Source organism: Watersipora subatra, chromosome 8, assembly GCF_963576615.1.
Source record: "Watersipora subatra chromosome 8, tzWatSuba1.1, whole genome shotgun sequence".
Classification (NCBI taxonomy): domain Eukaryota; kingdom Metazoa; phylum Bryozoa; class Gymnolaemata; order Cheilostomatida; family Watersiporidae; genus Watersipora; species Watersipora subatra.
This window is the reverse complement of record NC_088715.1, coordinates 19170887-19197632: the sequence shown is the minus strand read 5'-3', so window position 1 is coordinate 19197632 and position 26746 is coordinate 19170887. Positions and strand designations below refer to the sequence as shown.

Below are 26746 nucleotides of genomic sequence, written 5' to 3'. Positions count from 1 at the left end.
GTTTTATAGACCATGACTGCGGTTATTTTACAATAAGCTGATGGAAAGTGCACATTTTTAACATTCATTTACAATGATTTGCTTGTTTTTTATAAACAACAAAATTTATTCTGCAAGGTAACACTGTAACACTTGCATCATTCGATTACCTTTAAGTATTTATGTTCTTTTCAACTTGCTCAGCTACCGTAGCCTCTGTTAGTCACCTCATCTGGCAATCTATGACAACAAACTAAAACATAGCCAAACATCATATCTGTATATCCCAGTGTTTGATAATGATATCATGTCCCAAACAAGTTTTAGGAATCCATCAAATCTACCATCCAAGCTACCTATTTTTTTGTGGAATGGTCTTTTAGCAAGACATTTTATCCATGTTTCGTTGCTATAAGTTTTTTTCGGTTTAAGGATTTGTTTTAGTTATGTCGATCTTGGTATGTGTTGTCTGTGATGAATTATCGTAGTAAAGCCTACCGATTGTTTTAGTAATAGCTAGTTTATTGGTCAGTTGACACTATAGATATAGTAAAACCTAGATTGGAGAATAGCTATCATTACAATGGAGCAAAAGTGAGGCATATTATAATTGGCTATTGTTTCACGACGTTACGTCGTAGTGATGTGCATCACAGCATCAAAGCTTTCAATTGAGCAATAAGTTTAGTAGTGGAAGCACGCTTGGCATACTAGTTTTTAAGTCAAAAAGGTAGCAATAAGACCAAATTCTTAGTGAAATGTAATCATAGGAGACTACAACACCCCAGGTATATCCTGAATTGCCTATGACAAGACAAAACTTTAACTCAAAACAAGATGTTTTTAACAACATCATAAGCTATCTATGCCAATTAAAGGCACCAAGTGAAAAGCTATTAGCGGAAAATAATAGGAAAACCTTCATCTTTTGGTTTTGAGTCAGCAGCCAAATCTGTACATGGCATTGCTCAATATCTTTTCAGCAACTACCCTTACATCAACTACTTCCTAACCTTTAAGATTAACCAGGATCACGTTGAGATTCTGTTTTCCAACATATGATCTAAGGATGGCTATAATAATAACTCGCACGTGCAGTGCTTTAGATCTGCACTTTGAGCTCTGCTCATAAAAGCAAATATCACACCAAGTCCCAATGCTAACTGTATTGATCTGAATGTAAGCATGGCTGAAACAACTGGCCAACTCTTGCTTTATTCTCTGGCTAAAACGAAGTAGAAAGAAGGGACAAAAGCTGAGGAGGATGAAGATGAGGAGTTCTGAGATGAGGAATTTTTTCTAACTCAAATATGATGACTTTATCAAGTTCTTGACCGATGTAGAAGTAGTGGAAAATAGAAGTAGTGATGAAATAACCTTAATCTCAGTTAAAAACAGAGGAGGATCGGTGACGCCAACCCCATTGATAAGTCGAATATGAATTGCTGCAAAACAGAGCTTACGTTAACACATGGAAAGCTATGGTATCAAAGAGTTTTTAAACAAGTAACATCACAGACAATAAAATATGTCTTGTCGCATAACCTCAATAAATGTTTTACATGCACAGTGCATGCCACCAATCTACTCAAAACTATAATAAATCGCAAAAAGCAGTATACACTATGCCGCTTCAAAGCAAGAATCTAGTTCAAACAGCCTTAGACAAAAACTATCTCGTCTAATTATTTTTAGTCATGTCCAATGGGTTTTTAATACAGTGGTCCAGCTTAACTGCTTCTAAATCTCATTTGATTCATTAGTTTACTATTAGTTTAATTTCTATTTGGTCACTCTTCGTATTAACAAGGATATAGAAGCTTCTAAATATTTGGTATTATCCATTACCATTTGTGTGAGGTTCTTGCCTTTCTCATTCAAAGTCATTGTATAAGTTTTATATATTATCAGTAAAATATGCAGTCTCAGATGCACTAACTATGGAATAATTGTACAGCTTTTAGTGCTAAATCAATATGAGTTAATAGATCAGCTGTTTCGCTTTGCACATCACAATGACATTGCATCATGCTAATTATAGACCTCACTTATTTTGATTATTTGCATATCTAGGGTTTACTATATCTAGGGTTTACTATATCTAGGGTTTACTATATCTAGGGTTTACTATATCTAGGGTTTACTATATCTAGGGTTTACTATATCTAGGGTTTACTATATCTAGGGTTTACTATATCTAGGGTTTACTATATCTAGGGTTTACTATATCTAGGGTTTATTATATCTAGGGTTTACTATATCTAGGGTTTACTATAACTAGGGTTTACTATATCTAGGGTTTACTATATCTAGGGTTTACTATATCTAGGGTTTACTATATCTAGGGTTGACACCAACTACATTTAACGCTTACTTCACACTATGTTGGCATTTTCCTTTTGGTGTTCTTCCTTGACTATGCGCTGTGGGGACCACTATAGCATCAACAAAATGATGCAAACATGTCAGGAAAGTTAAAAACTGTCTAAATCTTTTGATATTTTGTCGAGTAGCAACCACAGCCTGTAAAAAGTGCTCCATTTTGTAGTCACGCAAAATGGGGTACTTGTTATTGACTCACTTATTTCCATTTACGAGGGTTGCCGAAAAACTATTATTTCTAAATGAAAAAAGAAAAAGAAAATTTGAATCACCATTTTAGGAAGTATTTCCTGATGCAAATGCAGATGGGTTTGTGATAGTGTGAACATTGTTATCATCGATGATCACCAAAGTATTGCGGCATCAGCGCTGAGATACGATGATATAGTGTGAACTAGCTTTAAAATAGAGCCCTGTTAAAATCGCTTTTTACAAACCAAATCAGTTACATACAGATTTGATTGAATAGAATCTCCCATTTAGGTTGAGTTATATGTTATATGTTATATATATATATATATATATATATATATCTATATATATATAAATATATATAACCAATCAAATCCCTCATCTGATGTGCACAATTCCAACCTCAATTTCCTTGAAAACGATTTGCAAATATATAGACCAAGCAAGATTTTTACATGATAGAATAATTTACCATCGGTTTTTCTTTCCATCCATTAATTGAACAATAATGTTATATATTGCACTACGTGCAAGCAATAGCAGCAAGTAGATGACTTGTAGGTTATTTCTTTTCTTGCATTTTATCTGTGGATGTGTTGAATATATTTCATGTATTTTGATGCAAAGAAAACAGCAGCCGAAACATAAAAGGTAAAAGCACTCAGAATTATTGCCATTGACAAAGAGAAGATATTCCAGACTCCCATTTAATCACCTTCTTGTTGCCTTGACAGTTCAGAAACCAAAATGTTGAAACATTTGTACCAAATAAAAAAATAGAAAAAGGACGTGAACTAAATTCGCATTTACCAAAAACATTTTCATCAAAGCAGCTTTACGGTAATACACACTATAGGTGATAACCCTTTTCCTATTTTCATCAGGATACGATTATCCTATAATACTTTATTTTTACCTAACAAAGTGGAACATGATGATCGTTTTTACCTTGACATACCGATCCTATTTCAGCATATGAATTCAACAAAACTTTCACTCAAGTTCAATTTTGGAAGTTGGTCTGCTTATTACGTACGTCGAAATAATAAATATGTCAAAATGCTGTTCACTGAAAACATTTTCACAACATTTCAGAGAAACATTTGGCCTATTTCTCTCAGTTCAACATTTCTTGTGAGAATAACGGTAATATTTTTCCTTCGAAGTCAGTATAAATGTTGGAGTTGCGCATCCTCTAAACAGAAGTTCAATTGTCAGGCACATTCTCTTAACCTGCTAGCAAAAAACTCCTTCATTTTGTATTAAACAAAACATTTTTGAGAACAGTATCGCTGTGGAATTTTTTGGCAAATTAGGATAAAAAAGGTTTTACTCAGATCGGCTAAAACTTATAGTACAGTCAAACATGGATAACTCGAACTTCAAGGGACCGAGCAAAAGTGTTCGAATTATCAGAGCGTTCAAGTTATCAGAGCACTGTCACAAGTCCATATATTTACTTATTTATTAGTAGATACATGTACATATACAAACTATAATATAAATCAAAAACACAAATGGCTTGTTTCAAATTAAATGCTTCTAATGTAAAGTTTAAAACATTTTCATGAAAAAGTATAGATTTTTCTATCACTTGAGATTGGTTTGTTGTTTGAGGTGATGTTATTGCCAGGACGTTTTTTCAGATTGACATTGGCAAAACTTGATCGTTGTTGAAATGCTCAAAAGAAAAGACATTTTTTTCTTTTGGGGTTTTACCCACGATCAATTTTGCCGTTTCTTCTTGAAGTTTATGCAGATTACCTTACTTTACCTGGGATTCGTTAAGAGCAACACTCTGAGGCAGTTCAATTAGAAGTTTTACGAGGTTTTACGGTACATTCTATATCACTCACGCTTTTTTAATAGATACTTATTGAATGTACACACGTATTCTGTGTTTAGGTCAAACGATGAATAGTTTTTTGTAGCTCAGACAACGTATACGTTTAATTACACCAATATTATGACGTTTTAAACATTCAACATTCCGACGTTGATTCAACACGGAATCAACGTCGGAAAACTATTCGTCACGGGCTAGCTGGGTTACGCCACGCACTCAAGGATTTTCGCCACGCACATACAAAACAACATGCGATTTTTGTTTTGTATGTGCGTGGCAAAAATCCTTGTGCGCGTGACCCGGCTAGCCCGTGCTATTCATCGTATCGCAGTATAAATCAATTTTCACCAAACTTTTACAAAAGTCGTTGACAAAATATTTTGCCGATGGTGGTAATAACGACGCTTATGAATTACGAAAAGATAAAGTTTACCTCTATGGCTTTGAATGAAGTGATTTTCTAAAGCGATAACAACCGTTTCGGTAGCCGTTGGGCAAAAAAACAGTTCGAATTAATAGTGTTGAGTTCGAGTTATCTATAGCAATTTATCATTACGTGGGAACGGACCAAAGGAAATGTTCGAATTAACCATGTGTTCGAGCTATCCGTGGACGAGTTATCCATGTTTGACTGTAAATACGAAAAACAGAAAGTGGAGAGTGATAAATTTTAGCGATAAAAAATTGAAACTCAGTAAAATAGCTAAAAATTAATATTAAAACTTAACTTTAAATTTGTATTTAGGGTTGATTTAAGTTCAAATAAGTTTAGCTTTAGTGAGTTAAACTTATTTGAGGTGAATTTAAAGTTTATGTCATACGTACATCTGTCTTAAAGATAAGAACTTTTTACAGTACGTAGTACTGCACATAGCACATTGTAGGGCCTAATGTTACATTTTAATACAGATCATAACCAATAAATACACTAAATGTATTAAAATTATTGTAGGTAACAATAGTTACTTAGGTTAACATACCATTTTGTTACTAATTTTTAATATACAGGCCTACAGCTGTACTTGTCCAAAATTTTGATGATTTTTACCAGGGAATGTTTGCATTATATAATTACAATAGTTTTTATACTCTTCCATACGATTTTTCACCACGCTATGCTAACCCTGGAACAGATTAAATTTGTATTCTGAGGGTTCACGGTATTATCTCAGTTTTAGGAAGTATATCACGCATAAAGTGGTTCTATTGCTCCTATTGTTGATATAGTAACCCCGAGAGTCTTTCCAATAATATGATAACTCAACATATTGATATTGATTGATATAATTGATCTTCATATAATGAACGAACGTTCATTATATGACTGTTCATTATATGAAGATCAATTATATTCTGAGACTAGTTCTACTATTAATATTAAAGTAGTTTGGTTTTTGTCTTTATGTATGGATTATTCACTTCTAAGCTTTTTTTCAATGAGGAAGCAATTCTAACTTTAAAACTGCTTGGAAAATAACACACTTTGAGCTGGTTTTTGAGGAAAAGAAATAACAAGTACTGAGAGGGCAAACTGCCAAGTGATGACCTGAGTTTGCTGGTGCAAGCAGAAATGCTAGTTAAAACCAGTCCACCAATTACTGCTGCTCTGGTTTAAGACATCCTGCTTGCGCCAAATGCCAGTTAACTGATTATGTGTTTGTATGAAAACAGCATATGTAATGCAAAGCCTTTATATGAACTCAGATTACTACAAAGTTAAGCGAAGAGAGTTTAAAGTGTCTTCCTTGTCTAGCTAACATAAAAAATACACACACAACCACATACCACACAACTTATTGTATAAAAAACTAGTTGAGCATATAATTTAAAATAAACCATATGCTCCCAAGAAATACAAGAAATGATGAGACAGTAATGCGAAGGCAGAAGTAGTAATAATAATGAAGAAATCTACAAGCATTAACTAATAAAATTAGCTATTGGAATTAGGCAATTAATATCTTTATTAAAGTAAATCCCAAATTAATTGAAAAGTTATCATGTGAAAAAGAAAACTCTATTTTAGCATAACATAAGGATTTACAAAAATTAAATTAATAGCTATAATTATCCTCTCTTTATTGTCAGCCATTTTGTTATTAATTTTTTTGCAACTTGTCTGCTGCTTAGAAACATAACTCTCCAAATACGGCAACACGAAATATAATTTACTGTATAATAAGTTGTTCTTTTTGTACTGGGATTATATTACTTGATCTAGCTTTAAAGTTAATCTCACAAGAAGCCAAAACTTATCAACATTCTCAAATTGTGAAAATGAACAGAAAGATTTGTGACTTTGCAAAATATTCACCAGAAGCAGCCATGAGGCTAGATCATTATATTAAAATCTTCAGTTTATAACTAGTTTATTTAAAAATTGATTGTTCAAAATTCTTATTTATGATAGAAGAACATGCATTGATAAACTTTAGTATATAGACTTCTGATTATAGCTAAATTTGAGAAATATTTTATAAACCTTTAGATTGTGTAAAGAAAGATTTTGTAGCTTGAGAAATCCAAAGAATCAGATCCGCAAGTCAAATGGTGTAAAATATTAGTGGTGTAATAAACAAACCAGGTCGTGCAAGTTTGCTAAGTCTGGTCATATTGTCATTATAGTAAATGTTATTCAAGTGTAGTGTGTGGTCCACAAAACATTAAATACATAAGATATCTGTAGCTCATCCATATATAGCATGAAAACAATAAATACAATGCGTACAGGAAGTTAAATGTATACAATGAAAGGAAAGAAGTACTTCATTGGTCAACTACTTATTACAATTACTTGTATGAAGTGGAATAAATAAAAACAATGACATTGTTCAACCAGCTGAAGTTAAGGATAACAGTAGACTCATGGCAACATACCTTATTTGTCTAACCTCTTCTTGGCTTATTAGATGTTTTGATTCTTAATAATTTGTCACATATTTTCAAGTCTTTAGCGAGCGATCTAGGATTTAATTTGTTGGATATAGTTCAACAGAAACAGGCAGCTTTATTTAATCGAGTCAGTTTGTGACAAATTTTATTTGATTTTAGATCAAAAAATGATTGGATATAGCCGTAATTTTGTGCATCATCAATATTTCTATCAGTCTTTGGAACTTTGCGAAAGCTGCTGTCAGACACCACTTTTCATCACACTTTTAAATTTTAGGGTTATGTACTGGTTTAGTCTGACCTTATCGTAGGTTATTGCTTTGTCTGCTTGTGGATATATATTTATGCAGTTTTTAGGGTGTTTCTAGCCTGTCTCAACAAACTGTTGTTTTTGCGGAGTTGTCCCACATCAAGCAGAACGACCGTAACGACAGTTTGTCACCATGATTCACACTGCACCTGATATATTAGCTGCACTGGAAGGGAGTTGTTCTTTTCCGTCTATGCGGCTTTGCTGCAATGTTATGTCGGTCGCTCTATTGGTAATAATAACAGATTTAGCCAAAACTTTATGTAGAAAAAACGAGATAAAAACGTTTAACCAGAGACCAGTCTCTACGGTAAACTTTTAGCAGAACATAAGAATAAAATAAATAAAAAATAAAATCAATGACAACAAATAAAACTGACTGATATAAAACTACTAGAACTGATAATAGAACAGAAATATAAAACAGACTGAGCCCGCAATTAACAACATGTTTGGTTGCTGTAGTTGCCTAAGTTCTTAAATTCTACTAAAGTTTACCGCAGAGACTGGTCTCCGGTTAAACGTTTTTATCTTAATTTTTCTACATAGATTTTTGGGCTAAATCCGTTACGATTACCAATGGAGCGATCGCCATACCATCGCAGCTAAACTGCATAGACCAGAAAGAACTACTCCCTTTCAGTGCAGCTGATGCATCATGTGCCGCGCGTATTGTGTCAAGCTGTTGTTTTGCTCGCTACGCTCGCAGGAAGACAACTTCGCAACAACAAAAGTTTGTCAAGACAGGCTAGAGTGTTTCTTGTCAGTGTTCAGCAATAGTTAGATTTTGTTGTTTTAAGTTCTTTACCTACTATTCTATATCATGCCAATCATTTTTTTCCTCAAAGCATTCTTGTTCACAAATACAGATAAAAGGTGGTATGTTTATAAATGTGATATTATATGATGTCTGATGGCTGATGTCTGAAAAAACTATGTTGGCTGCATGAATAAATAAATATGAGTTTGCATTCAAAAAACCAGCTGTTACCTATTTAAAAGTTTTGATCATATGGAGCAGATAAACTATAAAGTCTATTACTTCTTAATAGATGCACATTCATTAGAATTGCACATTACTCCTTTTCAGCAGCAAGTAAACTTTTAACCTGAATATTCTTAAACTACCGTCATTAAACAAATTTTGTATATCAATTTGTTTTATTAGATAAGCTATCTAGACTAATGTATCTAGACATTTGACTTTAGACATGTCAATCAATATCATTTATCAGGTAAATTATAAAATTTAGTATTTAAGGCAGGTGCCTTTACAATTGCAATTAATTTTACAACAACACACTAACTATTTTTAGAGGGCTTGTTGTTTTATCACTAATAATTCACTAAACCACTAAGTAATTCCTAAACTAGAATTATTTAATGATTAAGACTACTAGCCTCTAACACAATACAACAGTATAATAATAACAGTCTATCATGCTAATAAGCATAGTTAGCTTTTCAGCTATCAGTGTTTTGTGTAAACTCTTACAAACTATTTTATTTTACAAGGAAGAATGCTAAAGACTTTTAAAAGTGAAATGATTTTTAAAAACTTTAAACTGTTTACCAAAAGTGGAGCTAAAGCCTCATAAAGGCCTCAGATATCTGGAAGATAAAATTCTTAAACAGCTCTTGAACCTAAAATGTTTCTCAAAAGTTGTAGCTATGCTTTAATTGTAAATGTGAAAGCTTCTAGAAGATGGAATGTGCTTGACCCGTAACAGTAATACCTAAGCTACGTAGTCTTGAAACTAGGCTTCACTAATAGTTACCTTTTCCTTCACAAACTTTTGGCCAAGGTGGTTGAGCAGATTCACCAAGTGATAAAAAATTTATCAAAAACTTGAGACTGTCAATTATGAAAACTGTAATCTACACTGATAATTTAATTAATTTAATGTGATCTTAACTTTAATCCTTCGGCCAATGCTGCCAAATTAAAATTCAGCCGTAATCAAATCAAGCCGTGAAGAAAGAAATAACATGGAAATTCAATGGCACTAAAAAAGGATATATAAGGATCTGTATGGGATATATGGGTGTTCTAGATATAAACTGGGCAAGATGTTTATGTCTGGTGTGCTCAGTGGTTTTGTATAAGAGGTGTTGCTATTAGTTGGATGAGTGGGTAAAGTCTGGTAGACTACTTTAGACAGGAGAGATTTAGAAATACGATAAGTTTATCAAGCTCGAGGCCTTTGAATACCCGGTCATAATTCTCTATGGGGTATCATTACTCTAGTGCAGTCTTTTTAGTCCTGGCCTTTCTATATCTCTAGCTGTTACACATACATGTATGTATGAAAATCAGCATGGATATGTGTACAAAAAATGGAAAAGATGTTGTTCCGGTAAAACCGTGATGAGCTTCATTATATGACAAATCTTTAGAGGTTGATTCAGGAATGAGTAATGGGTCTAGCCGTAGATACTATATAATCAGCATAATTGAATGAGTGTAGTTGTGGCCTCCATGGATAGACTTTTCAACAATTGGGAAGTCAGTGCGATCGTTTTTAAAAATTAATCATTTGAGAGAAAAAGGTGGTTGTATTTTCATTTTCTTCTTGCTTAAAAATTTTTTGTAAAAACTTCAAGAGCTTATTTTGAGGAAGTTTCGTGTGCTAGACAAACAACAAGCTCATCCAGAAGTTTCTTAGCTGTATCTAACGGAAGAACTACATTCTCATTTGTTCTCATAAGTTCTGATTTGTTTGGACTTCAATGAGTTGTTCAGCATGAACACCTGCCCAAATGTATTAAGCGGTACACTTTAACTGTGTCTGATGTAGTAGCGAGCAGCTCTCCAATAAGTCTTTCCACTTTCCTGAGCAACAGTTCAAATTGTGAGTAAGCCTTGCTAGAGGTTCAATCAACTTTGGTTTGCAGTCTGTAGTTGCCTGTCATGATGAATATTTATGTTGTTGTAAAGCAAAAGTGATTAGGGCGGGCGCCAGCCTGTACTAAAACAGATCTGGAAAGAAATGCTCAATAGAAGCTGCTGCAGATCAGAATCAATTGAGTGTAGCGTTGAGGGTCATCATGTTATGTTTCTCACTACACTTCTATTTTATGGAACCAGTAAAATGGTAAACTGGCCTCCAGGTGGACAGCAGCTGAATTATATACTATAGTAATGCATTATAAAGCTGACATAAAATTTGCATAACGCTAGCACCTCGAAAGTGTTTTGATAAAGCTAGTACATAGGTAAATACTTGATGCATATGTAACAAGAAGAGTATTCTAGCGGTATTCTACAATGTAGTTTTAGCAGTGAGCTTTACTTGCAAATGGGTTTGTCATGTCCACTAGTTTTAATGATGGATTGATTGGGCTGCATTTAGATGTAGTTTAATTTTTTAGAACTTGATGCTTCAAGGAATAAAAAATTGAGAATAATAGAGACATTTATGAGATGATGTTACACGAACCACGCCACTAGCAATTATCTGATTCTGAAACTGCTAGTTGAAGGGAAATAACTTCAGATTAATTGCACCACTTCTTTTCAGTTTTAATAGGTGAAAATGGCTAGATATACAAATGCCTTGCTGAGCAATATAAAATCTTGATATTATATCTATTTAGAATGTAAGATGCCCTCAAAACAGCCACTAGTACTTGCTTGTGGACAGTATATCAAAGATTGTCCCCCAAGCCACTGATATTTATTGTTAGTGCATTTATAGTGTTTTTGATCAATAAAATTCGATTACCCTTTCAATTACTCAACAATGTAGTAGGAGCGGGAGCACTTAAGTCTATTATCGTATGCAGGAAAATTCCGCTTCAAGTGGTTAATGCTATTAATACCTAGATAAAGGCTAATATTGATTGGCCGTTATAATCAATTTATCTAAATGATTGACATAACCACGGTCTTACGTTTGACGTATTTATGAGCAAGCAATGTTTACCCAAAATATGTTTCCCAAAGGAGAATTCCTAATGGTAAAGAATGTTGTGGGCTTGTCTCAAAACCTTGTGTTTATTTTTTAAACAGCCAATAAGTAAAATATTTATATCTCTAAAATATAAAATAAAAGTACAGAAAAGCAATTGTCAGAGACTTCAACTATAGTCACCATATTGTGCTTCCAAGAATTGACTCTTCAGCTTGTACGGCTGACACATCTGTCTGCCATGATGAAACATTGTTGGAAGAGGGAGGAGTATGAGTTGTATTGTAGGAGGAATATAAGAACATGTTCCTTTTTTATATTGACTAAGCTTTGTGTGTCTCAGGTATTCGATGGTGAATCTTGTACTTGTAGCGAGTTCTAGGCAACTTCCGAGTGTTTTCATCAGCAGAGATTTCATCATAATAATATTTAATTATAAACCAGTGTCTGGTAAAAGTCATTGCCAAAGACGGATCTTGTTAGACTACACGACGCAAGTTGCTATGTCTAAGTGCTGTTGTATGTTAAAAGCCCAGTTATAACCAGTTATACATGGTTTTGCTTTGACATTTTTTTGCAAACTTTTGGTGAATACTTAACTATTTTTCATGCCAAGTATTCAATGTTGTAGTCATAGAATGGGTAGGCTAAGGTCTAGGAGTTGATGTGTAATGATATTATCCCATCTTCAGAGCCAGCAGATGTTGTGGGTGGCAAATATTTTAAAATTAAGTCTACTACAAAAGGTGAAATGGTGGCGTGACTTGTAGCATCTTGTTCTTTCTTTTCTGTCTAGCTGAAAATATTCTGTTCCAGATATAACACAATATAGTAGATTGTCAGCCAATTAAAGACTGCTTCCAAGTTTGTTTGATATATTGAGAGAGAAGTTTGAAGACTTTTTTATGGTATTGGGCACAATTATGAGTCTATATTACAATAAATATGCATCAAGTAGGGCTTAAAAGGGCATTAACATTATGTCGCTACCAGTGTTGTCTTTAGGAATTGTGATCTAGAAGAGGAAAGTTCTATGCTAGAATGGAATTTTGGGAATGTCCTCTCATGTCCTGAAAACAGCTTAAAAATTATATAAACCAGATTAAGATCATGTAAATGGTGAACGAAAGTTTTGTTATAGCAGCAAGCTTTCAGCTTTGGTTTACTTGATAGGATATGTATTTCTATTCCTTCAGAAAGACATTGATTCAAGGAAACCATTGATTTTTAGCTTTGTAGTACTTTGTATCCAATCATGTTTTTGACAGAATTATCAATGCATTTTAGTCTCGCTCCAGTGCAAGAGCCTTAGAAATCTTATTGATCAGGGAAAACGAGCTAGTCACTACGCGTAATACTACTCCACCTACAGTTTCCAGTAAACTTTGCAGTCTTTCTCAGTTTTATTACTATTTCCACCTACATATTGAACTAAAGAATTCTTCCAGCAGTAGAAGACCTCAGGTAATTGTTATAATTCATAATGTTAATTTACGAATACTGTCTCTGATCAGTCTCAAAGTTGTCGATAAAGAAGTATTGAAGTTACTTACGCAGACAACATGTCACCCTGAATCATTCCTCAGGTTTTAATAAGGATGAAACGACTCCTGGCAAATGCTGTTTGTATCAGTTTTGATAGATGTTTAACAGTATGTAGGTTTCAGTATCACAGTGTTGTTGTCATTGACTCAAATTTACTAACTCGGGATATGTGTGAACTTAACAACTACACCTGTATTTTACGTTTTTGAGCTTTAGTCTGTTTTTAGTTTATTAATTGTTAGATTTGACTTTCGAAATTGTCAGGCATTCAATTCTAATAGTATTTTTGGTAACGTATTGGTATACATATAATTTAGGTCTATTATGGTGTCTTTTACCATTGTTAATGACGGAGATGGATGGACTCTCTTATGGAGTCGAATTGCTTTTTACATCTTGCTCTTTTGCATAAATGTCTAAAAGCTTTTACACTCAACCTATCTAATATAGGGAAGTAAGGAGAGTTTTTCAAAGTATGAATATGATACCTGATGCGCAGAAAGCTCTAAAATCTACAACTGAGTTGCGTGAATGCAGCGAAATGCTTTGGAGATGCCAATTTAGCTTTGCTTGTAGCATTATTCAAAGGAGAAAAAGCTGCAGACTACCCGTCTCATTTAATTGTTAAGTAGTCGCAAAAACCGCCAAATGGTTTTCATGAGTAAAAGGTTAGCACATATCTTCAAATAATCGTATGGTTTTTGATCATAACTTCTTATACTTCAAACTAACTGTAGAGTTTAAACTCACTAATGATTGCTACTACTATTAACCATCAAGTTGAAAAATCATTTTCTAAAGTGGCTGTTTTCTGTTTTGAAATGGTGCAAAGTTGATTTCACATCCTTCATTTTCATTCCCCAGGTATCCACCTAGATGGTAATATTTTAACCCGTCAAGCTCTGAGAGTCAAACGGTTGAACATGGACAGTTCTCAGAACAATGGTAACCCTGGGGTATGTAGAGTTTAGCATGTTTCAAAGTGTCTGTTATAGATTAATAACAACAATAAAAACAATAACAATGATGCATCTGGATAGGCATTCATTGTTATAACATTCATTGTTATAGTCAAAAACCTTCTCCAAAGAAATGGGTGTAGTTTTAATAAACAACGCGTAGTGATATTTATTATTCATGGCTGCATTGTTTAAATTCAGTTAGTCGTAATGAAGATCAATACAACTGCTATATGTAGCTACATATGCATTGATAATAATAAATCAATTATATAATCTAGCCACTGTTCATCTGAATAGGTTTGGTACGATTACGTAGCGCCCACATACAAATCAGTGATGAAATTTTCTTAGTTAGCTAACATATAGTAGTTAGCCATATTCTACATGTATAAAAAACATCAGCAACTAATATATCTGTTAGTTAGAGCATATGTGAACTAGCTTGTTGACTAGCTGTGTATGCCATAGTTGTGATCATTCCACTGCACATTATTGTTATACCCCTTTTAGAAAATACAATTTATATTGTTTTTATGTGAATTCACCACAATTTTCATCTTTTTTTCATACAAATTGGTACATATTTTCATAATTTGGAATCATTAAACTTGTGTCCAGTTTTCAAAACATTTCAACAGTACATGAAAATGCTGATTATTAATATTTTCACTGCATATCTGTCAAGAAAGCAATTAGATATTTGGAATTTTATTACAATAGAGGGATTTTTACAATGTTTTTGGTGACTGCTGGGGTCACTATCATGTAATGTGAGTAGAATCATATAGCAGTAAAGTTGTTTTTTTTATTTCATAAAATCAGTGTTTACTTAGTGCCACCTGTAGTTTCACATTTGTTCTTTTAACTGATGTATGGTTTTGTTGTTGCAAACATATTTGTACCTATCAATAATGAAGAATACCCAAACAATAATATATAAATTTATGTGTTTTATCTCTCTCATGAGATGCCTCAGGCTTATCCTTATATTATGTAAATTATTAGCCTTAAGTTTGGATTTGGCTCAATCAGTATTGAGTTACCAGAGTTACTATACTGCACCGCTCCTATTTCGGGAGTGATCTATTTTGATAAAAAAATTTATCTAGTTTTGACAAACTCTTTACTTTAAGGCATCACTGATTGTTCAGGGGATGTGCAATAATCAGTATCTCTTTTCTTTGCCTTATATATTTTAACTCATTGTTTATCCCTTTTCTTGACAGAGATGTTAATATTGGAATGCATGTGAAATTTTAGCAAATATTCAACTCAACGTCCAAAGTAAATCCCAACATTTGATGTTGGAGTAAAATTTCTCGAAACATTGCAAACTCATAAACTAGCACATGAGTTTACAGTTTTGTTAATTTCACTTGGTTTATTTTTATCATAGTATGTACTGGTGCTTTGTACCACATTTGTGCATTTAAAAAAACTCTCGGATTCTGTAAACATTGTTAGCAATCATGGTAATAATAGTGAACAAAAGAAGGCAATACTTTTGTTAGAATAAAAAAACTGCAGAAAAATCATGAGCAAGCCTTGTCCAACCAATTTTTTAAAAAGTAAGCAAAGCCATTTAGTAGCTATGAGTACATAACTAATTGAGTATGTGAGAGTATAATTAGTTCCCGAATGCTTGCAGATTACCAATGTCAAGTTTTGTGCCATATATTTCAGACAGAGTTTTCAGGCTTTGAGTGAGTCTGTGGGTGAATATGGTTTCTTACTTGTGAGGCAGTTGTGACAGCTTCAGCCCATAGACACGTAAACAGATCAGACTTGAGTAGCATTGCACAGACAACTTTCACATACCATCTGATTGCACCTCTCTGATTGCCCTTACCATATCACTTCAGAGTATACCGGACTTCCAGTTTATGACATACTAGCTGCATTACCTGCCTACAGTAACAGATTCACGTGCAGCATAAGGTTTATCGAGAGTTGGCTTTCATACTGTAAAACAACTCCAAATATGCAGTTACATCTCCCTCTCTCCATCTCTCCCTCTTCCCCTCTCTCCCTCTCTCCGTCTCTCCCCTCTCCCTCCCTCTTCCTCCCCCCTTTTTCTCTCCCTCTCTCTCCCTCTCTCTCTCCCCTTCTCCTCCTTGCTCTCCCTCTCTCTCCCCTTCTCTCCCTCCCTCTCTCTCTCTCTCTCCCTCTCTCCCCTCTTTCCACCTCTCCCTCCCTCTTCCCCCTCTCCCTTTCCCCCTCTCTCCGTCTCTCCCCTCTTTCTCTCTCCCTCTCTCTCTCCCTCTTTCCGTCTCTCCCCTCTCTCTCCCTCTCTCCCCTCTCTCTCCCTCTCTCTCCCTCTCTCTCTCCCCCTCTCCTCCTCACTCTCCCCTTCTCTCTCTCCCTCTCCCCCTCTCTCTCTCCCTCCTCTCCTCCTCGCTCTCCCTCTCTCTCCCTTTCTCTCTCTCTCCCTTAGTTTAACGCAACACATGCGGATAGACAACATTTTTGGTTTTTCTGTCGGGCATATGAAGAAACAGTTTTCGGCGTGTGCCTACTTTTGAGCAGGCGACGTATAGCTGGTCATGGCTGATGCAGGGTGACAGTAAGTCGATAGCAGCTGCTCTCTTTCTTTTCACAATAGCGTATCGCAACCCTCGGAGTACTCGTAAAAGTTCTGTAATAGTAAGTTACAGTAGGCCTACTCGTAGCTGGAAAAAAATTAGTAACTCGGCTGCTGAAGGAAATGAACATGACCCACTATCACGAACAGCGGCAAATCCAATGTTATTAAGTAGTGGAGATGTGGCAATTCATAGACAATACAACATCGTATAAGAAACACTTACCTTTTTGATGTGGAAATTTAGTAGGTGAGAAATGTGTTTTTCCAGTGGCTCCAAGAAACAAACGTTTACATGACCTTCTCGGTACACGTTGGCAGTAAATATTAATTGCATGTAAATAACTACTCGTTAATTTATTTTATTTAATAAATAGTACATTTGTATAGCTGTATAGACACCTTTGTATAGGCCGCAGAACTCAGGAAAGGTGCTTTTTAACACGGCAGAAAGTTTTCCGTTTAAAAAGCGTGCTAACCGGGGATTTCAGTTAATGCGCCCGAGCGGTGAAAGAAAAACAACAGAATCGCCACTCCTTTATCTAAGCCTCTTGGCTCAAATCGTCAGAGAAAAGTAGCGGCTAATAGTCCATATTACGAAATTACGATATTACGATTTCAACTATCTACTATATAAACGGCAATCGTTGTCTGTCTGTCTATCTATCTATCTGTGTATCTGTCTGTCCGTTTTATAGAGTACCGTACTTTTCCGACTATTAGCCGCTACTTTTATATAAGGGCGTGTACATTCTGTGGTTTTTTTCACCGCTAGGGCGCATTAACGGGAATCTCCGGCTAGTACACGCCTCTATTATAATACGTAACCTGCTATTCATCGTAGGGATGGACGATAAATACTGATATGCTAATAGTATGAGTTGTCTTCTCGATATATTGAGTCACCGATAACTCCCAAATATGAGCAGTATAAATAAATTACATGGCGGTCTTTTTTTCGATTCGATCGTACAAAGCAAACTTAATTAATATGAGTAAGTAGTAAAATTAAATTAGTAGTAAATATTAGTAGTGAATTAAATGAAATTTACTACTCTTTAAATAAATTAATGAGTAGCAAATTACATCTAATTAATATTTACTGCCAACGTGTACCGGGAAATGTAAATGTAAATTTTCTTTTAACTTTTACACACATAATCTCAAACTAAATATGAATTGTTCACTACTATCTTGCATTCAGGATTCTTCTACAGTTTCCGTATTATTGGATAATATGCCTGCAAATAGAGGCTTTTTGTTATTTTGTTATCAGCAAAATAAAAGATTACTAACTAACTAACCATGTACCGGGAAAGGTCATGTGAACATTTGTTTCTTGCAACCACTAAAAAAACGCTGTTCTCTATCTACTATATAAACGGCAATCGTTGTCTGTCTGTTTGATTGAGTGTCCGCCTTATAGAGCGGTCTTTCCTTTTATCGTCGTACAAATTTCGGTCGTACGAAGCGAACTGAATTAATATGTGTAGTAACAGTAAATAAATTAAAGAGCAATCTTTCTTTTTCCATTCGGTCGAACGAAGCCGGCCAAACTAATATGAATACTAAATATCGTAATTTCGTAATATGGACTATTAGCCGCTACTTTTCTCTGACGATTTGAGCCAAGCGGCTTATATAAAGGTGTGGCGATTCTGTTGTTTTTCTTTCACCGCTCGGGCGCATTAACCGAAATCCCCGGTTAGCACGCTTTTTAAACAGCAAATTTTCTGCCGTGTTAAATTTCTGCCTTCCTGAGTTCTGCGGCCTATACAAAGGTGTCTATACAGCTATACAAATGTACTATTTATTAAATAAAATAAATTAACGAGTAGTTATTTACATGCAATTAATATTTACTGCCAACGTGTACTGAGAAGGTCACGTAAACGTTTGTTTCTTGGAGCCACTGGAAAAACGCATTTCTCCCCTACTAAATTTCCACATCAAAAAGGTAAGTGTTTCTTATACGATGTTGTATTGTATATGAATTGCCACATATCCACTACTTGATAACATTAGATTTGCCACTGTTCGTGATAGTGGGTCATGTTCATTTCCTTCAGCAGCCGAGTTACTAATTTTTTTCCAGCTACGAGTAGGCCTACTGTAACTTACTATTACAGAACATTCACGAGTACTCCGAGGGTTGCGATACGCTATTGTGAAAAGAAAGAGAGCAGCTGCTATCGACTTACTGTCACCTTGCATCAGCCATGACCAGCTATACGTCGCCTGCTCAAAAGTAGGCACACGCCGAAAACTGTTTCTTCATACGCCCGACAGAAAAACCAAAAATGTTGTCTATCCGCAAGTGTTGCGTTGAACTAAGGAGGAGAGAAAGGGAGAGAAAGGGAGAAAGAGGGAGAGCGAGGAGGAGAGGAGGGGAGAGAGAGAGGGGGAGAGGGAGAGAGAGAAGGGGAGAGAGAGAGGGAGAGCGAGGAGGAGAGGGGGGGAGAGAGAGAGAGAGGGAGAGAGGGAGAGAGAGGGGAGAGACGGAAAGAGGGAGAGAGAGAGGGGAGAGACGGAAAGAAAGGGAGAGAAAGAAGGGGAGAGGGAGAGGGGGAAGAGGGAGGGAGAGGGGGAGAGAGGGGAGAGACGGAGAGTGGGAGAGGGGGGAGAGGGAGAGAGAGAGGGAGGGAGAGAAGGAGAGAGAGGGAGAGCGAGAGGGAGAGGGGGGAGAGAGAGAGGGAGAAAGAGGGGGAGGAAAAGGGAGGGAGAGGGGAGAGACGAAGAGAGGGAGAGAGGGGAAAGAGGGAGAGATGGAGAGAGGGAGATGTAACTGCATATTTGGAGTTGTTTTACAGTATGAAAGCCAACTCTCAATAAACCTTATGCTGCACGTTAATCTGTTACTGTAGGCGGGTAATGCAGCTAGTCTGCTATATAGAGAACAGCGTTTTTCTAGTGGTTGCAAGAAACAACCTTCACATGACCTTCCCGGTACACGTTGGCAGTAAATATTAATTAGATGTAATTTACTACTCATTAATTTATTTAAAGAGTAGTAAATTTTATTTAATTCACTACTAATATTTATATTAATTTAATTTTACTACTTACTCATATTAATTAAGTTTGCTTCGCACGATCGAATCGAAAAAAAAAGACCACCATATAATTTATTTATACTGCTCATATTTGGGAGTTATCGGTGACTCAATATATCGAGAAGACAACTCATACTATTAGCATATCAGTATTTATCGTCCATCCCTACGATGAATAGTAGGTTACGTATTATAATAGAGGCGTGTACTAACCGGAGATTCCCGTTAATGCGCCCTAGCGGTGAAAAAAAACCACAGAATAGACACGCCCTTATATAAAAGTAGCGGCTAATAGTCGGAAAAGTACGGTACTCTATAAAACGGACAGACAGATACACAGATAGATAGGCAACGATTGCCGTTTATATAGTAGATAGTGCCTTCCGAAACAGTTTGATCCCATTCTAGAAATACTTGCCTCCTTCATGGACACACGGTATCACTTGAGACTAACCTGTTTGGTTTGATACAAGAAAAGCACCAGTTACACACTTTGACAACATAATATTTATTATGCAGGAAATATATATACATATATATATGTAGCTACTGAAATTATCTACAAATGTGGCAAAGTAATTACTACCTCCTAATGAAATGGTTTTCATTGCTCTGTGCCCATTGGTGTGTACAAGTTCTAGTGCATGACAGCAATTGATTTTTGGATTTAAAAGGTAAATGTGGCATCTTGCCTTTTACACATGGCTCAAATACACCAAGCTTCATGTTAAAAATTTCCGTGCCTGTGAAGTCCTCACGACTTATATGCCTATTAGCAGCTTCATGCATGAGACTACTGAGGCACATTGAATCTGACAAGGAATTGGTTGTGTTAACATCGTCAAATGACTCTATATTCACGTAGTACTGCTTGATGACCAGTTTTACCTTAAGCATACAGTTGTCTATGGTTGCTACATTCTCAACCATTATCATCAGTAGATTTATCTACAATGATAATGGTTGAGTATGTAGCAACCATAGACTATTACCATTGGTAGATTTATCTACCGATGGTAATACATGTAGTACTATACTATATACCATTATATACCATTAATTATACTATAATTAATGGTATATAATGGTATACCATTAATTATAGTATAATTAATGGTATATAATAAACTATACCATTGGTGAATTTATCTCTCCCATCTATAATGATTGCTGTTTCAGTATCCTCAGCAACACATTTGACTCTATGCTGTCACCTGTTAAAGCTTTACTTTACCAGGTGAATCTTTGTTCTTTGTTTAGAAACACCTGTTAAATAGATCCAAGTGTAGGACAATATCTCTTAGTTTCAAAAGCACTAGCATTAGCTAAATAACTCCCAGAGAGTAACTCCAGGGATGTTACACCATGATCTTATTTACTAATAGGAGCTTTGATTAAAGCCAAATGGTCTGTAAAGTCCTTCATGTGTCTTAGATGCTGTTTGAATGTCATACTATCACTCATAACTGACCTAAAGTGGCACTTTTCTAGGAAAATTCTATTTGCTAGAATATCTATATCTCACAAATTTGGATGAAGCATTGCACACAATTTTTAAGAAGTGACATTCGGGATTGAGATATAAGAACTTATCCTTCACTGACAGCAATATATATGAAACTGCTTTGTTGAATTCCTCTGTATACTGAGCCCTGGTAGCTGCCTGGGCAGTTTAAGCTGATACTGCACATCCACATAGCTATATAGTTCTTTAGCGCTGAGTAATTAGTTGAACTTGAGTTTCCTTGAAGTTGAAGTTGAAGTACTTGAAGTTGTTTAGTTTGAAGAATTGAGTTGTTCTGCTCACACATTTTTCTCAATATTTTGCTTGAAGATTTATTTTACCAAAATTGTTGCAGTAGAAGGCTAGCTGAACCTACAACCTTTTTGATTTACTTGCATTTTTGTAGCAAAGAATAATTAGGCTCAAATTGATTTGTACAGAAAGTAAATAGCGTTGTTTTCATTTGTTTCACCAACAAAAGACTACAAATAGCCAAGTCATGATTAAACAACTCCAAAATACAAACACAAAAGATAGTTTTACATGTACGTGTTAGCAAACTACACAACTATTAAACAAGACATCTTATTATGAGTAGATAGCTGATAGAACATTGTTACTAAACTGACTCCTGGTAAAACTTATTAAGTATGATGAGCAACTTGAGATTTATTGAGGAAACGACTTGAATAAACTGTTGATAAATTTAATGTTTTACAGTTATCTATTCTAGCGACAGTCACAATGAAAAATTTTTTTTGTAGCTACTCGTTAAATCATGGCATAAAATGTCTCTTTTTTGTGTTTGTTCCTAGAGACAATCTTCTGAGGTGTATATAATTTGGATGAGACTAAATGCCTTTTTTCCAGATTTTGGTGAATACATTTTTTATATTTAAATCTTGTACTAGTTTTATTAATGATTTTGTTTGAAATTTTTATGACGTATTTGAACGCCTTCTAAAAGCTCGATAAACGTTTAAGTATATTTTTAGTTATAGTATGATGTTGAGTGAGCAGTTGTTATATGTGAGGCTAGAATCCTAGAATTTTCAAACTGACATGAATATAAGTTTCATTGGTTAGTCCTTTGAGTTGAACATCATACCTGCATTTCATAATGTCATTTAAAAAGTTATCATTTTTATGTGGAGCTTCATGAATGTAGCTTTATAAGCTTTACATTTTTATATTTCTGTGATTTTGATATCAAAACTAAAAAAACTCTTTTTACAGTTTTTTAAAAATTATTTTGTTACCAGAGATTTGATGTTTATGAAAAGTACTTGAAATTGCACAATTAGGCCTTATTCTTGTTTTTCTTGATCGTTTTGCTTCGCTTTTATATTTTTGTGATATTGATAGCATAGCTTAAAAGGTTGATTTTATAGTTTATTTTGAAATTGTTTGGTGTTGCAGAGTGCTTGTTTAAAGAAATTTTTTTAAATTCATGCATTACTTTTTTTTTTCTAGATTCCTATTGATGATGACCTTTCTTCAGCACAAGTAAGAGCATCTTTATGCACTGTATATACATGTATTTAGTTTTTCCTATTGCTCAAATGTAGTGTTTTTTGAATAAGACAAGGAGCGATCATATGTGGTATAGTCATCAATGAAATAATATTACCAGAGTTATAACATGTTTTGAAATTTGTGTTTAAGCTAATGAAATGTGTATCACAGACATGAAAAATTAAACTGAACAATGAGTGCTTGATGTACAATGCAAATTGATCAAATAAATTGTCAGATGAATAAAATTAAAAATCAATCAGGGAAACAGGATGTTATCCTTTTGTTTATTTAAGGAAGCTATTGGCCTGTTTAATTAGCTGTTTAGTTCTACTTGTTGAGAAAACCAGGTGTGAAAGTTTGAGGAGACTTTTGGTTTATCTTGAAAATCTTTGGTAAATTTAATCTTTAGACTTAGGATGACTTAAAATCATTATGTTCACACATTGGTAAGGTCATAAAAATTTGTTCACAAAAGTTTTGCAAGAAATTTCACAGCTGCTATTACAAATTTTTCTGGATGTAACTATCTCAGTCCTCATTGTTATGTTTAAATAGGTACGACACATTTATACTTTGTAACCTGAGATAGCCAGAAAGCTGGGATCGCACCAGCTTATTTTCAAATCAGGTTTTTGTGGCCGATTTTTTAATAATTTTATGGGAGCTACCAGCCATAAATTGTTCGGTCACCCCAGGCCAGGTTTGGACCAAGAGTGTGCCATTTAGCCAAGTTTTATTTGCAGAATCAGATAACCTTTGTGAATATATTTTTAGTGAGTCATACTTTGCATTTTGCTGGCTATGTTTTATGATGTATTTCATGTTGGCAAACTAACAGTTGGCAACTAGTCAAGTTGATGCAGATTAATTAATAAGTACATATTTCTGCAATTCTTCTTAACATATATACATGTAATTGAGTTCTATGATGTTTAAATAATATGAAACACTGTTTCATGCCTTATGTTTGTTGCCTCGAAATAATTGATTCAACTTAAGTTATTGCCTGTGGTAGGAACAATGAGAAAAGAAAGAAAGCTTTGCTTACATTTGAGAAAAGAGAGTACCGAAAAAAAAACATGAACATGCATTTTTAATCAATTTGGCAGTTATCATAGAACAAATGTGAAATGGATGAGAAGCATAGCCCTAAACCTAAATAATATCTAAAGATGAAAATTAAAAATAAATACTAAAGATAAGGAGAGCAAAACATGATAATCAAAGATAAAATGTAAAAATATCAATATTCAACCCGAAACGTATAATTAATTTAGATTTAATTTAATTTTTGCTTTGCTCCATGTTTGTAGTCACCATTTTTACCCAAGCATCATCTGTCTTCTCTTTAGCAGTAACTTGAAGTTACAGTAAAAGGCTCTCGTGGTTTGTTTTAACATTTGACAGCTTTTAAGAGAATCCTAAAACAAAATAATTTGTACACCGAGGTTAAGCTGTGTTTGCTGTCACACTTCTCAGCATTAATGTGATTAGAGCGCTAGATTAATCTATACTCATTTTATGATGTGTCTATTATCCCATTGGTCAGCGGGTTTTTTTTCTCTCACCTGTGATTAGTCAGTTTTTACTGGGTAGTTTTACATTCGATGGTTTTCAGGTGTGACCCATGCAGTCTAATAGTGAACAATATCGCAACCAGCATTGCACTTATGGTTGTGCAATTGTTATTTGTCTGTTTGGGTACTGGTCAACAGAAATTAATTGATAACAAGAACATAGTTGCTTATACTTAAAATACCTATTTTTGATATGAATGACAAGTGTTAATTCCAGACTATTATAACTATCTGCTATTGTTTCAGGTAATGCAACTAGTTGCCAGTGGAGTAATAGCAATACTAAATTAAATTATGTAGATTTTCATTTCTCTAAAACACTCCTTGACATAGTTCCCTTTTCTATTGATAGTTAACATTAAATTGGTATAAAAGTTGCATATCATTATCCCACGACCAAACAAGTGGATGCGAAGCTTGAGAGTTGTTACGATCAATGCATGTGCACACAACTTACGAAAATTATTCATCAACGATGAGATGAACCCTTGTCTTGAAATCTCATCAACAAATTTAACCATCGTTTTTTAGAGTCGTTAAAGTATAATAACAATACAAAACACATATAAGCCTATTTAAATGTATTACCAAGTCTTTGTATACCATCGGCATTATCTTAAAACTTACCCATTTGATCGGATTATACACAAATAGACAAATTAATTTGGCTGAAATTTTTCACAAAACGCTTGACAAGCTTGGTTTAATAAAATTTAAAACCGGAAATTGAAACACTGAGTGACAGAAAATAGAACGATTAAGTCGTGCGCATTTCACGGAAAAATAACGTGCACATTTCACCAGTCTATAGCATTGTCAAATTGCCAAAGGTTTTTGTAATTAACGTAGGACTACTGAAATCATTTCATTTTATGAAAGTTTCATTTTTGCCGATTTCAAATTAATTGACATTTTAGACACTCTTGAGTGCTTTGGTATTCTAACTGATGTCCAACACAGTGTAAATAAAAGAAATGATGGTGATTTTTTTCTAACAATTCTTATGAGGTTATTACAATATTTAACTATAAGTTTAGATGACTACAGAACAATGACTACGCAGTACAAATTTTCTAAAAATATATATAAATATCACTTCTTGATATTGCTAGCTATGGCGCTTTGAAATGTAAACAAAATCGTGCATTGGTTTTATATTATTACTATATTAATAATATTGGTTATTCTAATAATATCAGTGCATTTTACTTCTAATATTGGCCAATATTGCATTTCTCCTATTGCAGGGGAGAGATATAAACATATAATATTTTCCTTTCATTATTGCTATTTGTTGTATATAATAACACCGAGTACATTACAGCTACCATTGCAGTTATCCTATTGCACTACAGCGCCATTTGACTGCTAATATTGCATTTCTCCACCATCAGTACCCTTTCTTTTTTTCCAATATCTCTAGTTGTGGGCTGTATGACAGTGGAATTTCTAGTATTATATTACTGCCATAACTTCTAAGTGCATATGATTCAATACTTTCACAAAATCCTACATTGTGCTTTTTAATGATACTCTTTGTTGTGTTGTAACACAGTAATGATGAAGCCGATAGGTGTTATTGTAGCGATTCCATTCCTTAAGCTTTATTATCAGTGCTCACTAGCTTTAACTTTAGTCAGGACATTCAGACAAAATTAATTTTAATTGATTGTCAAAATTTAACAGTTAGGTTATGTCTGAATAAACTTGTATACTGATAAATATCTGTATATCTGCCATCTTCCAACATTTTTAAGATCCTCATCTGTGTTTCAAGATTTGATGCAACAGGGTCAAACTTTGTCTCTCACCAATCAGCCTATTAGTGACGTACTTTATCAGGTATTTTGTAGTAGCGAATATACCGACTTTGGTCAATATTTAAAAAAGTCTAGTAGTATTGAATATTTGATTAAAAGTGATTCCCATTAGCCTCACCCACTAGTATCAGCTTCTAAAGTCTTTGTTTAAATTTAAATATCTTCTAAGTTACAGCAAAGTGTTGAATGATCATCTGCTAACTATTATGATAGAATTCTAGCTCTTATGTACTGATGTGAACATGTATTTGATTGGTAAGTTTTTAGGGTTGAACATCATGCTATTATGTTTGGTAATGTCACTTGAGTCTTTTCACTTCACTTTTGGGTATCTTTTTGTAGATTCATTTAGATATTCAGCCTGAATCAACATATGTGAGTATATTTATTCACTGCGCATACTTAATTTTGTCAGAAAGCCTATGCTGCAGTGTTCTGTGAATGTTAACTGTAATAGCAATACTAAATTAAATTATGTAGATTTTAATTTCTCTAAAGCGCTCTTTAACATAGTTCTCCTTTCTATTGATAGTTAACATTAAATTGGTATAAAAGTTGTATATCTGCCATTACTTCTAAGTGCATATTATTAAATACCTTACTGCTCACAAAATCCTATATAAATGTTGTTGCTAATGATATTCTGTGTTGTGTTATAACACAATTATGATAAA

At 34.3% G+C, this 26746-nt stretch overlaps 1 protein-coding gene across 1 annotated transcript in view; it reads left to right on the top strand.

The window, feature by feature from the left end:
* LOC137402353 (17S U2 SnRNP complex component HTATSF1-like) overlaps positions 1 to 26746 on the top strand; it is a 68760-nt gene that overhangs the window by 24878 nt on the left and 17136 nt on the right. The window lies entirely within an intron of this gene.